The following is a 12,625-nucleotide window of genomic DNA, read 5'->3' on the forward strand; positions in this document are numbered from 1 at the left end:
AACTTTCGATGGACTATGCTAAAATGAGAATGATACATAACATGACGGTAATTGCCATAAAGGGACGGGCATGCAGGGTCACTGTAAATGGGAATTTGTATACATGGTTTTGCATTGTATCAAAAGTAATGCTGCTAAGCACATACAAGTATACAGTTTCAAAAAGAAAATACTCTAGTGCTGGCAATATACATAATATCTCCACAGGGAAAACAAATTGGCATAGAAAATCAAAAGTAGGAGTTTTCTCAAAGAACTGCTCATTTCAGAAAATGACTAGTTTTTTGAGAAAAGTCCCAGATTTGATTTTCCATGCAAATTTGTCCATGTAGGGTAGATATTCTGTATTTTGCACACACTATTACCTTATGAAATTTGTATGACATTTATCTTGAGGCCTACTCATTGATGGTTTCCTACTGATATTTATTATTGCATTTTACATTTACAAGCTGTAATTCCAAAGTTAAAGCCTGAAATTATTTCCTTTTGTCCAGGGATGCTAAAACGAAATGCTTTTATGCACTAAGTAATGACTGCACAAAAGTAATCCTTCAAATTCATGTCATTATTCTTGTTCATGATTCCCACACACTTCATAAATAGAATTGATCACAACTTGAATCCCCTCCTGTGGTTAGTCTCTGTCAATGAAGAGACCAGGTCAGTAGGATATCATTATAATGTAGAGGCAGTATATGACCCAGATGGGTCAATGAGTGACATAAATTCTCCTTGTGTGGTGTTTTTGGGCGTGAGCCAATGTGTGCATTGCTTTTCAAATGTAAAATAAAAAAAAGAGGTGAAAGCAGTGCAACTTAATAGTTTGTAATCAAATAATTAACACAACTCCTACATGTAGAGAGTACAACACAACTACTCATAATACTTATGGTGTATTGTAAAACTGTTCTGGGTATCAGTGTGAATAAAATTATGTTTATGTTGTTTATACATGTACATTACAGTGTATTTTCTTTAGAGTACCATATTACCGGTAGTTCATATTCCTGATGATACATTTTCAAATATCTTCATAATAATAATTTTTATTGTCCGCATTACATTATGTGATGGTGCTTGCTAAACACCTCTACCCTGCAGTCCTGCACTCTAATGAAATGGGGTGATACTAAGTCATAAAGTAATAGAGGATAGTTTGGTACATGGATTTTCAATCTACTTCAGCAAGGTTGTGTCCGTATCGAACAACGTGCATAAAGAAACAGTCATGAACAATATTAGACTGTGACACATTTCAGTGGTCCCAACACAGAGTGCCGTACATGAAGGACAAAATAAACTGGCCTCAAAAAGAAACTTATAATTTTATACAAGGTCATATCTTAAAATCCTCTCCATAAAAATGAACAAAAATTGCACACAGGATTACTTCAATACTCTACTCTAAACACTGGTCAGTAACCAAACAGTTGTCTAATTGACACAACAGCAAAATACACTGACATGGAACATCTTCCTGGACCAAATTCGCACCCCAACAGATTTTCTATGAAAATAAGAATTTCATAGTCTTATTTTTATGGACATAATTGTGTACAACGATATCAAAATGATGCAATTGTCAGCTGCTGCACCAGCCTGCACGAGTCTTGTTTCTTTATAATAGTTAGGAATAAATTACCAGACTCATCTGAAGTGGAGATAACTTCAAATCATCGCCAACTCACATGTTGTTTTTTTTATTTTCTCTGTTTCCTAAACCATGTGACTTTGGGGATGATTTGAAGTCAACACCACTTTAGATGAGTCTGGTATTTATTTCTAGCTATTATGTTAAAAGATACACATGTAGCAGCCTACAAATGCATCCTTTTGGTATGGATGTACACAATTAGTTGGGTGTGATACAGAGTAGGCCCAAATAAAATTGAAATGGAAAATGGCTCCAAAAGAGCAATACAGCTCTGCAACACTTTCATTCATTCATACATAAAACCATTCCTTCATTCACTTGTTCAGTCAATACTCAAAGAAAAATTCTTCATTCATTGAAGAAGTAATAAATGAATGACATAGCAAGTGAATGAATGAGTGAGTAAATTAATAAATGAATGAATGAATGAATGAATGAATGAAAGTAACAAAGAATTATGGACTAAAAGCAAGTAAGAATTTGCAAATAAAATGTTATGACATTTGAAAATAACCTTTGATTGCTTCTGTTGCAAGGTTGGAGAATGATCAGAAGACACTCTTGGACTGAATTTGTGTAGGGGATGGGATGATTTTCACCTTAGGATTGATTGAAATCAAATCTGAAAACTATATGTAGCTGCTCAAATCACCTGCAGATTAAGTAGCTCTAATGAATTATGCAGAATGAACATAATTATATTTCTCTTGTTAGATGTGAAGTAATGTCAAATGTTACGGATGTAAACTGTCTGCATTGAATTATCATTAGGAATGGAAGACGTTATTTCAGCAAGTCATAAATTCCTCACCAGGAGCTGAACATATCGGCATGGAAGATCTGCAGCATTCACCCTAGGCTACTTAATCTGCCAATGACCTTATTTGCTGCATGTATATAATGCACAAGTTTTCCAAGTACACCTATATAAAGTATTCACCCAGTTTTATAAGCTGCCAAGTTGTTCATGCACTACAACAAAAATCCAATACCTTTTGTTACAGGATGCGTTTTCTTGAATTTGACACCTGAGATCTGCATCCAGAAAGTTGGTTATTATCCAAATCAAAAGTGACACTTGATAAGATTCCCAATAGCATATCACAGCAAAGCTATTCTGGGTAAAATGATTACATGCATGCATGATGACCCACTTTGTGTTGTATAATTAGAGGCTAATAACTGTGCATGAGTTATTTGGAGGGCATTGTAACAAATCTAAACATTTTGCCTTTGGAACCGAGGAATATCCCGAGGGCACATCCCGGAGGGTATTCCGAGTTGCAAACCAAAATGTTTAGATTTGTCACAATCCCTCCTAACAACTAATGCGCAGTTATCAACCCATAATTGATAATTTGCTGAAGCATCCTTTTGGATTTGGACAATAACAGGCTTTGGGAGAGATCTCCTTTGCATCCTGCTCAATTTCATAAATGGTGTGTAAAATTATGTAGACATCTTCTGTATCTAAATTTACTTGTCTTAATTGTTGTTTCCTTGAAGGACTTACGAACAATGGCGACTGAGGAAGAGTTTGTTACTTAGTATCGTAGGTGTAGAAGAGAATAAGCGGGGTCACTTTGCTTTAAAAATTGACATTATTATGGTGCTATAAATTACAGATTTCTTAACAAGCAAACCATCATGATTTTCAATGTGCTGACAGGAAAATTGGCAGACACATTATGGGACATTTCAATGCAAGTGAAAGACAATATCACTAGAAACCCATAATGACGAGAAACTACCCATTTTGGGGAGAAATGGTGAGGCTAAGCGAGAAAGGGCCAGGATTTAAAAATGTGAGGAATGGAGATGTTAAGATAACTAAGTCTTGCTCAGATCATGGGCAAGGTTGGCAAGGAAAGGTGAGAAAGAGGCAGGTAAGGCAAGGTACAAGCAGACCTTCAACAGACATTTTGTCTGGAATACAACGCTAATTAACACCCATTGTTATCATGTTGACTCAATTGGTCATAACCAATTTATTACACTCAACCAGAAAGCCCAGGAAGATTATGACCAATTGAGTCAACATGATAACAATGGTGTTAATTGGGTGCTACTTAAATTCCAGATAAAATGTCTGTGGCAGGTTTGGATGTGCTGGATGTACCCCCCCCCCCCTTTCCTTGCCATTTCCTGCCTTTTCTTGCCAAACTTGACCAGGATCTAAGCAAGACTTAGTTATCTTAAACTTGTCATTCCTCACCTTTTTTAACAGGCTACCCTGCCTTTCCTCACCATTTCTCGCCAAAATGGGTACCGGTACTTTCTTGCCTTTGTGGGTTTCTATTGATAAGAGCAGCAGAAATTTAAGCATTACAGGACTTACCATGCCCGGGGTACTCAGTACAAATGACCATACGGGATGTGCCATAAATATGGGTAGCATTTTCAGCCTTCTGGTATATCAATGACCCCTTTTTCAAAGCCTATTTTGGTATATGAATGGGTCCTTTTTTCAAAATTTTCTCAATTTTTCCGAAAACAGCCCTTTTTTTCCTTTCTCTTGTAAAAACTAAGACAATTTTGGGTCAATTCGGCCGAAAATTTTGACTTTTGGTATATCAATGGGTCCAAATTTCTTGAAAAATTGGTATATTTATGGGTCTACTTCCAAAATCTCAGCGCACGTCCCTACCAAAACCAAACTTGAGTACCCCCCGGGTTACCATGACCTTTCATTGGGGCCCCGCATGTGCTGCATGTTGGCATCTTGCGTGGTCGCTTAGATGTAGAGCCAACATGATAGCCACCAGACAAGTAGTGCCGGGAAGTAGTGGCTATGGTCCGAATGTCGGAAAGCGTGAGCGGTTCGCTCTAAACGCTTCATGACACGCTTTCTCTTATTTGCCCAGTAATGCTTTGGCTTGAGCTGCTCTTATCCTGAGTTTGTCTTTACTTGCTAAAGTATGCTGGGAAGAAGTAATACACTCATTTCCTACTACCTCTGCCATAACTCATTTACCTGCATCTATAGCCAACCAACATTAAAGAAATAGTTGACAGCACATTGCTGTCCGAATCTGTGTTGCAGAGCTGTATTGCCATTTTCCAGAGCAAGCTGTTGTAGGACTCATTGGCGTTCTGTGTCAGACACTGACTGCAATGCGATAGTAAGTCAACATCAGATAGGTCCTGTTGAAAAATACAAAGTTCCACATTTATTAAGTAATGTCCATAATGTGTGATCAATTTGCGAATCATGTTTAATATCAATACTGTCAACATTATTAACATTCACTTGTTGCGATGAAGGTAATTTGTGTTGTGGTGATGAGCGCTATAAGCTGCACTGAAGGTTATGATGAATACATCGCATAAATATTTTTGATATACAATCCTTTCTTGGTATATACTGCAAAAGATTATTAGTGCTGTTAATAGTCACACATCAATTGAGGTACAGAATATTGAAACTTTCACTCCATTTAAAGATTATTTATAAACTTTGCTTCAGTGCTGTGCTGAAATGAATGGGAGATATGTTGTAATGATCTTACAGAAGATGCCTACATTTGATATAGTTGTTTGTAAATGAAAAGGAAATTTGATTTAGTTGCTCGGTGCTGTGGTGAAGCTACAAAGTTGCACTATCACATATATATTCTTACATCATAATGGGCTTCATTACTGCTACCATGGCTGGTGTAAATGGATCATCCACTGGTTCAGAGTTGTTAGTACCACTAATCTCATCTTTCTTAAAATTGCACCAGGTGTCATTTCTTGTCGGGCAGTAACTGTGGTCCCCAGCATAGTGATACAGGCCAGCCATTGTTTCTGCTGACGCTGCTTCAGGATTCCCTTTGTTGGTCCTCAAAGCCTTGCCATAAAATCCTTGCAGCAAATCTACTCTTTTACGGTGGAGGCGACCCTTCTCGTCCAATGTCTTCCCGTCAGCAAGTTTCACTCCTTTCACCACACAAAAGAAAAGGAATCAATGAAATCAGCTCGCTTTATGTAATAAATTGAGGTTTTATCTTATTTACATCTGTTTTATGATGTGTCCTGTCGAAATTTAATGACGTTAAAAACCACATATGATAAGCTTTTACACTAGTATAAAACTGTATGATACTCCATGAGGTGGTTATTGCTACGTGATCCTATGGCTGTGGAGCAGGCGACTACAGGATTCCTCTATGCACAGCAATCATTGTCAAGTACGACTCTGGTCTCCAGCTATATACTGTCCTCTGATGGATGACCAGTGAAAAGGTTAAATACAAACTTTAATTATTAATACCTTTTTCTTCTCTACAAGCTTTCTGAGTCTGCATCCCATCCTCTTCTGTATGTGGCCGACACTTTCCTCTTTAATGGTTGTAACATCTGGCCCATATGGCTGCTCCTGTGTAATTCTTGAAAATGAAGAAGAATCGCCATCCCCTACATAAGTTGTGTATCTCAGTCCAAGAGTGTCTTCTGATCTGTAAAATCAGTTTCAAATTAACATCTATGTGAATACACAATATAAAATATAGGATGGGGTACCATCAAATTCCATCAATACAAAAGTTAATCACTTTGTGCATTGCAAGTTGACAACAGCAGAGTGTACAACACACATTTTGACCCCAAACTGACATCACTGAAATTAAAAGAAGAAACAAATGCTGTACACATCATACAGAAAAATCGAAACAAATGGTGCTTGAGTAATAAATTCATGATTGGTAATAACCTGTTAAACAACCGAGAAATGTAATTGTAAATTGTAACCAACACAGATGAACTTTCATGCTAGTAACCGAGAAATGCCTTCTGCCTCCATTGCCCGGCTAGATCCATCGAAGTAAATAAAATTGAGCAACGCTTTGAACATACCCCATTTGAGCCCCCGACAGTAGCGTACCTCTGTGTGATACATACAAGACTGTGTATCTGTATGGAGCAGTGACTCTCTCTGCAGATGCACTGCTTTTAATGGGCGCATCCAGATATTTTGGCTCTCCCCTAAAGAAGACATGGGAAAATCTTAATCTTTTTAAGATCTGACCTCGTAAACAATGAGGTCAGATCATAGCCAGTAGTAGTACATAGAGTATCATGCCTCACGGATTTCATCACAGTCTTACCTTAGCACGCTGGTAAGCAGCGTTTGAGATGGTGTTAATCGATAGTCGATAACCGATAATCAATGATCAATCAGCTATGAATATTTAATTGGATTCTAAAAATAATGATCACAGACTCTCATGTTCAAATGTGTGTGTGTGTGTGGGTGGGGGGGTGTATACCCCCCTCGCATGTTGGGGCTCGCAATTGCTGAGGACGGCTTTTTACCCCTAAAGAAGACATGGGAAAACTCAAACTTATTGGGAATCCCAGGTCTTCTTTAGGGTAGGTGCCGTTAATTTCTGGAATAGCCCAATCTGTCTCGAGAATGTCAAATGGACAATACATGATTTTACTCTCGCTTGGAACACTTTTGCTGGACTAACTATTGCCGTCAGCAGATGGTGTGCAGTCTACACACAGAAAAGTAACTTGCTGTGAGGAACGTCATACAACATACTGAAATGTTTTGTTGCTAATATTTCAGTCTCCATAACAAGTTGTACATTGTATTGCAAAGTTAAAATGACACTGAAGATTTGCACTGTATTGCAAATTAATAGCAATGCACATGGTGTTCTAAGTTATAGTTGTCAATTAATATGAAATATCAGTTCTGTCTTAGTGTCTTTTAATGTTGAAGAAATCTTCAGCATTTCAATAGCATGCTTACCTTGGTTTCTGCACGAATAGTGGTGGGTGTGGATCTGCTGGAAACACCTTCATGTGATGGTGGTTGATTCTGCAATTATAAGTTGAATTAATTGTTATTAAATGTATTCCCAATTTCAGTTGGCACTTTACAATATTTACAACATAAAAAATTTTGGTGGGTATGTTCCCCAGAATTTTGAAGTGGTGGGTCTTTATGAGCTGAGGCGTACGGTAAAAGGGGAGTCTTTTGGACCTGTTAACAGTCAAAACAGGCGCTGTAGCAAGCGGGGGACAGGGTGGCCGAAGTCCATGGGCCCCGGGGTTCAGGGCCCGAGCACAAAGGCGAAAATTAAATAAGAACGGATAATGGAGAGCAGGGTCGGATTTTTATACCATTGGGCCTGATGGGCCCGGGTCCAGGGCCCCTAAAATTTGGGGGCCCCAGAATTGCCATATGCATCTTTCTTTTAACCTCAATAACGGCATGTTTTCTGGTCAAAATAGCATAAAATGGTTAAATTTTCCATGCTTCACAAGCATTCAAATAGCAGAATTCATGTTGATCTTGGCCAAAATAGTCTGAAATTGAATTGAACAAAATATGATAGTCCCCTTTAGTTAAACCAAAACTTGGCCACTGACTTGAGTGCACATGCTTTCCTCGGCACGTGAGTTCGGGGCCTCAAAATTTTTAGCCTGGCCCAGGGCCCCCATAAGGTAGGCTAAATCTCACCTGGTTAAAGGGCCCATACTGCTCCTTGTCCATGGCCCCTGTACAGGCCTGAATTTACATCCTAATCACCTTGCCTGCTGACAGTTTATTATAGCCCATGGAAAGGACATGTATGGAGAGTTTGCATATTTTCTCGGTTATCCAAGAAATGTGACTGATCTGAAACTCAAATCATGTGGACAAATCAGGGGATGTGTGCAATAAATAATAAATTATCAAACAATGATGACAGTCACATGAAGTATGACCATGCTGGCTTTACCTTTTTGGAGGCACTGGGCCAGGCCAAAATTTGGAGGCCCAAACTCACCGTAAGGAAGGATATGCACTCAAGTGGACAAGTTTGGTTTAGGTATATATAAGATCGATAATGGCAGCGGAACCATTACAATTTAGAGATAGACATGCATAGATTTAACCAGGATATTTGCGCCAGAAGAGCACACAAATGAAGTGAAATTTGCTATGGGCCAGTGCCCAAGAAGCACTCAAAATTGTGCAATTTGCCCTATTTTGGCCAATTTTTTGCCTATTTTTGCATTTTTCTCAAAAATTAAAGCGCATTGGTGACAAGTAAGATATGTATATTATAGGGGCAAGGACTACAACTACTGTACTGAAAATTCAGCAACTCAAAGCAAGTAGTTATTGATTTATTGATCAAATATTGGTTTTCCTCATTTTTGACTGTAACTTGATATCTGTTGTCTGTGCTGAAATAAAATTTCCAGTGCAGTAGTTGTAGTCCTTGCCTCTATAATATATACATATCCTACTTGTCCCCAATGCGCTTATAATTTGAAAGAAAATGCAAAATAAGCACTAAATCTCTTGAGGGGTGTAGTACCCCTTAAATAATGCAATGCCAATGTTGCATGCCACTGCACTGCAGTGTACATGCATCTGCAAACATTTTATGTATCAGCAGTTTATTCAACACGTATGATATGTACTATACTACATCATACATGTATTGACAACTGACTGGTTCATTGATTGCGCATATTCCAAATTTGTAGTTACTACAAAGTACAACTGCTTCATAACACTTACAGGCTAGCAGTGCAAAATTCGGCACACATGAGATCAAGTTTGGTGGTTTTAGGTCGGTCTGATTTTTAGGGCAAAACTGAACTCGTTCGGCAGTTCTTAATTTATAGTTCATATTGTTTTTCTTACCTTAAAAGTTACTTTGAGCTTGTAAATATTATAACCAACGACGCGATGACTTTACATGTATTTACTTTGGCAGCTTAGGCTTACCGAGTACTGTGGCGATCAGCTGTTCCACTTTCAATAATTTACATATTAGCAGGTCAACTAATTTCAATATGAATAGTATTAATGATCCGCCCATTAAATGGCTATAAATCAAGAGTATATCATGAAAATGGTAGTTTTTAAGATTTATACGTATCAGAAGTCAAATAAAATAATAATGAAAACAAAATGAAAGCTAACAAATAAGAAATATGAAAATAAAACGGGAAATTGTGAATAGCTCCGCCTCTTTGTCACGCCCGTTTTGGGCACCTTTCCATGTCGTAACTTCCGGTAGCTCCTACAATTTATAGTTTTATAAAGCGATTTAAGAAGAAACCAATTATGAATGACATCTCATGATGTGACGTTGTGTTCCCATTGTTCATTGCCTGGGAGCATGCGTACTCATGGTGCTCATTTTTTTTCATTTAGGGCCTGTGCTTTGTAAAGTCCACCACAGTAAAATAAACCATGATGACAGTCAGTGGTTGTATGTACACACCAGTCCCTTGTCGATCTAGACCTAGTCGCACCGGAGTCGCGAGGAAAAGCGACGTTTCATCGTCATCCCCTAGGTCAATTACAGTTTCATCGTTTGTAATGTTGGTTCACAATGTGAACTTAATGTGAACCGAACTTAGTCTTTATAGTTGATGTTGTATCAGGTTGTATTTCAAGTATTTTTTCCACTGAATGACATGTGTTTGTGAGATATGGGGTGTTGGACTCAACTTTTGCAGGAAAAACCTGAAATAATCAACAGAAGATGATAATCGTGAGTATAAATACAAACCACAGAGCAAAGCATGTCTTGGCTTTGAAACGTGTCCAATTTCGGGTCGATACGTTGAATACGTAAGCTTATAGTCAAAGATTTTATCCTCAAAACTGCGTAGCACGAATTCGGCAGATTGGACATAAATGACCTGAACTTAGCACTAAACGGAACGATTTAGACAGGAAATAACTACTGAATGCACGTAAATTTACTTTTCCTCGCTCCAACCAATGATGTAGAACTCTTTTTCGTTGTGAAAGTGGGAACATTCGTGAATTTTCATTGACAAAATAGCATGTACACATGGTCGTTTCCCAAGATGCAAAATCACATGAATTTTCTGTCTTGACGAGACTAATTAAGGCATTTGTTGAGCTCCGAAGTTCGAAATAAGTATCATAATTATTTCTTTGGAGTTTTCAACATTTTATACCGAAATGATGCGGAAATCGGTATTAGGGAAAGATATGAAATCTGGGGTGAAATAAAAAAGTGCGTGAGCCGATGTGGAACATTATATATACAGACATATTTACATAATTTCCTAGGACCTTGCACAAGTGATCATGCTCAAATAATAAACTAGAGAGGTTGGTCATTGATATGCACCATAAATTTTGAACCTATGATCAGTATTGCTAGGCAAAAATTAACAGCAAACATGGCCGATTTTTCCATTTTGGACCAATTTGAAACCAAGCTGGCCCGAGCCCTTAAAGGAGTATTACGTGAATGATCCTAGCATCCTCTTTTATGATATTTTTCAGTAGATAGCCACGAAAAAAGCTTTTTCCCAAAATTTGATTCCGATTGTGTTTCTGAGTTTACGCATGATTATGTTTATTACACTGTTTCACGGAAAATGTGTTGTAATTTCGTTCTGGTGTACCAGAACGTAATTCAAATTTAACGATATTGTTGCTAATCGAATTATATATTAATCTGCAAGAATTATTTTGTACATAAACATTATGCAGCCAGAGGTTTCCAGTGGTATAAAAATCTTTTTGAGAAAAGTGGGGGAGGATGCTGTGGATCACGAAATGCCCTTAAGATGGGTTCTTTGTAAATTTCTTTAGTATATTCGTGGTTTTGATTAAATCATGTTAAGGTGGTACATCGTTCTCAGGCTTTGAGATATACATGTACCTACCTTCATCAATACTCGTTAATGTACAATAATTGTATTACATTTGCTGTTATGTTTATATGAGATTGATGAAAGTAAAGATTGATTGATTGATTGATTGATTGATTGACAAGAATTTGGTAAATTGTACTCAATTTAAATTCCTCATTTGACATTTTTGTATTTCAGCATTGTTTAGGGCCCCAAATTTTCTAGGACTCACTGAACGACCCCCATTTTAAGGAGCTTCTCAACAAATGCCCCCATTATAACATATATTTTGAGGTTTTGGGGTTTCTCACTCAATGACTCCTTTGCTAGCATATATCTCTCACCAAAAGATCCCTAGTTTTGAATCTCTGTCCGCATACAACGCAGTCACTTTGAGTACCCAAATTATACAAAAGAAAAATGTTAAGCATTTATTATCCTTTAAAGAAGCACAAAAGCATATATATCCCTATACATTCTATAATAATTATAACCACCGAGTCAATTAAATCCACGATCGTGGAACCATGTGAAGTTTAGTATCATATTTAAATGTTTAAACCGTCAGCTTGGTGCTCGGCATGCTGACTTTTTAGCTCCGTCTGGTTATATCAGTGCAAAAGATGCAAAGTGATACGTTGGTATGTGTCACGGTCAATGACATTGCAACATCTTTTGCTTTTTACAAGCCGACGACAAAGTCGGCTTGTTCTGTCTTACGCGGTACGCCAATTCTTTCTTTCTTTCTGGCAACCAGCCTCTTCTTCTACAAACAAAATGTGCTGAAGCTCTTATTAATGCATGTTAGCCAGTACTGGCATGGGTATTCAGGGTGTTCACAGCTTGACCATTGCTTGACCTTTGACCCTGTATGCAATACAAACTAAATTTGAACAACAAGATATGTCAAGTCATAGTGCTGCATATGATAGACCTTTTTAGTGAGACAAAACAAAAAGTCAATGGTGACCTCCTTGTACAATGTTTACTTTGGGGTTAAAAGGTCAAAAAGTGTAAAATTTCAAACAACGAGGTATAGCAAATCTGAGTGCTGCATATGATAGACCTTAGTGAGACAAAACAAAAAGTCAATGGTGACCTCTTTGTACAATGTTTACTTTGGGGTTAAAAGGTCAAAATGTGTATAATTTCAAACAGCGAGGTATGGCAAATCTGAGTGCTGCATATGATAGACCTTAGTGAGACAAAACAAAAAGTCAATGGTGACATATTTGTACAGTGTTTACTTTGGGGTCAAAAGGTCAAAATGTGTATAATTTGAAACAACGAGGTATGGCAAATCTGAGTGCTGCATATGATAGACCTTAGTGAGACAAAACAAAAAGTCAATGG

The sequence above is a fragment of the Amphiura filiformis genome, chromosome 8, assembly GCF_039555335.1.
Source record: "Amphiura filiformis chromosome 8, Afil_fr2py, whole genome shotgun sequence".
Lineage (NCBI taxonomy): Eukaryota > Metazoa > Echinodermata > Ophiuroidea > Amphilepidida > Amphiuridae > Amphiura > Amphiura filiformis.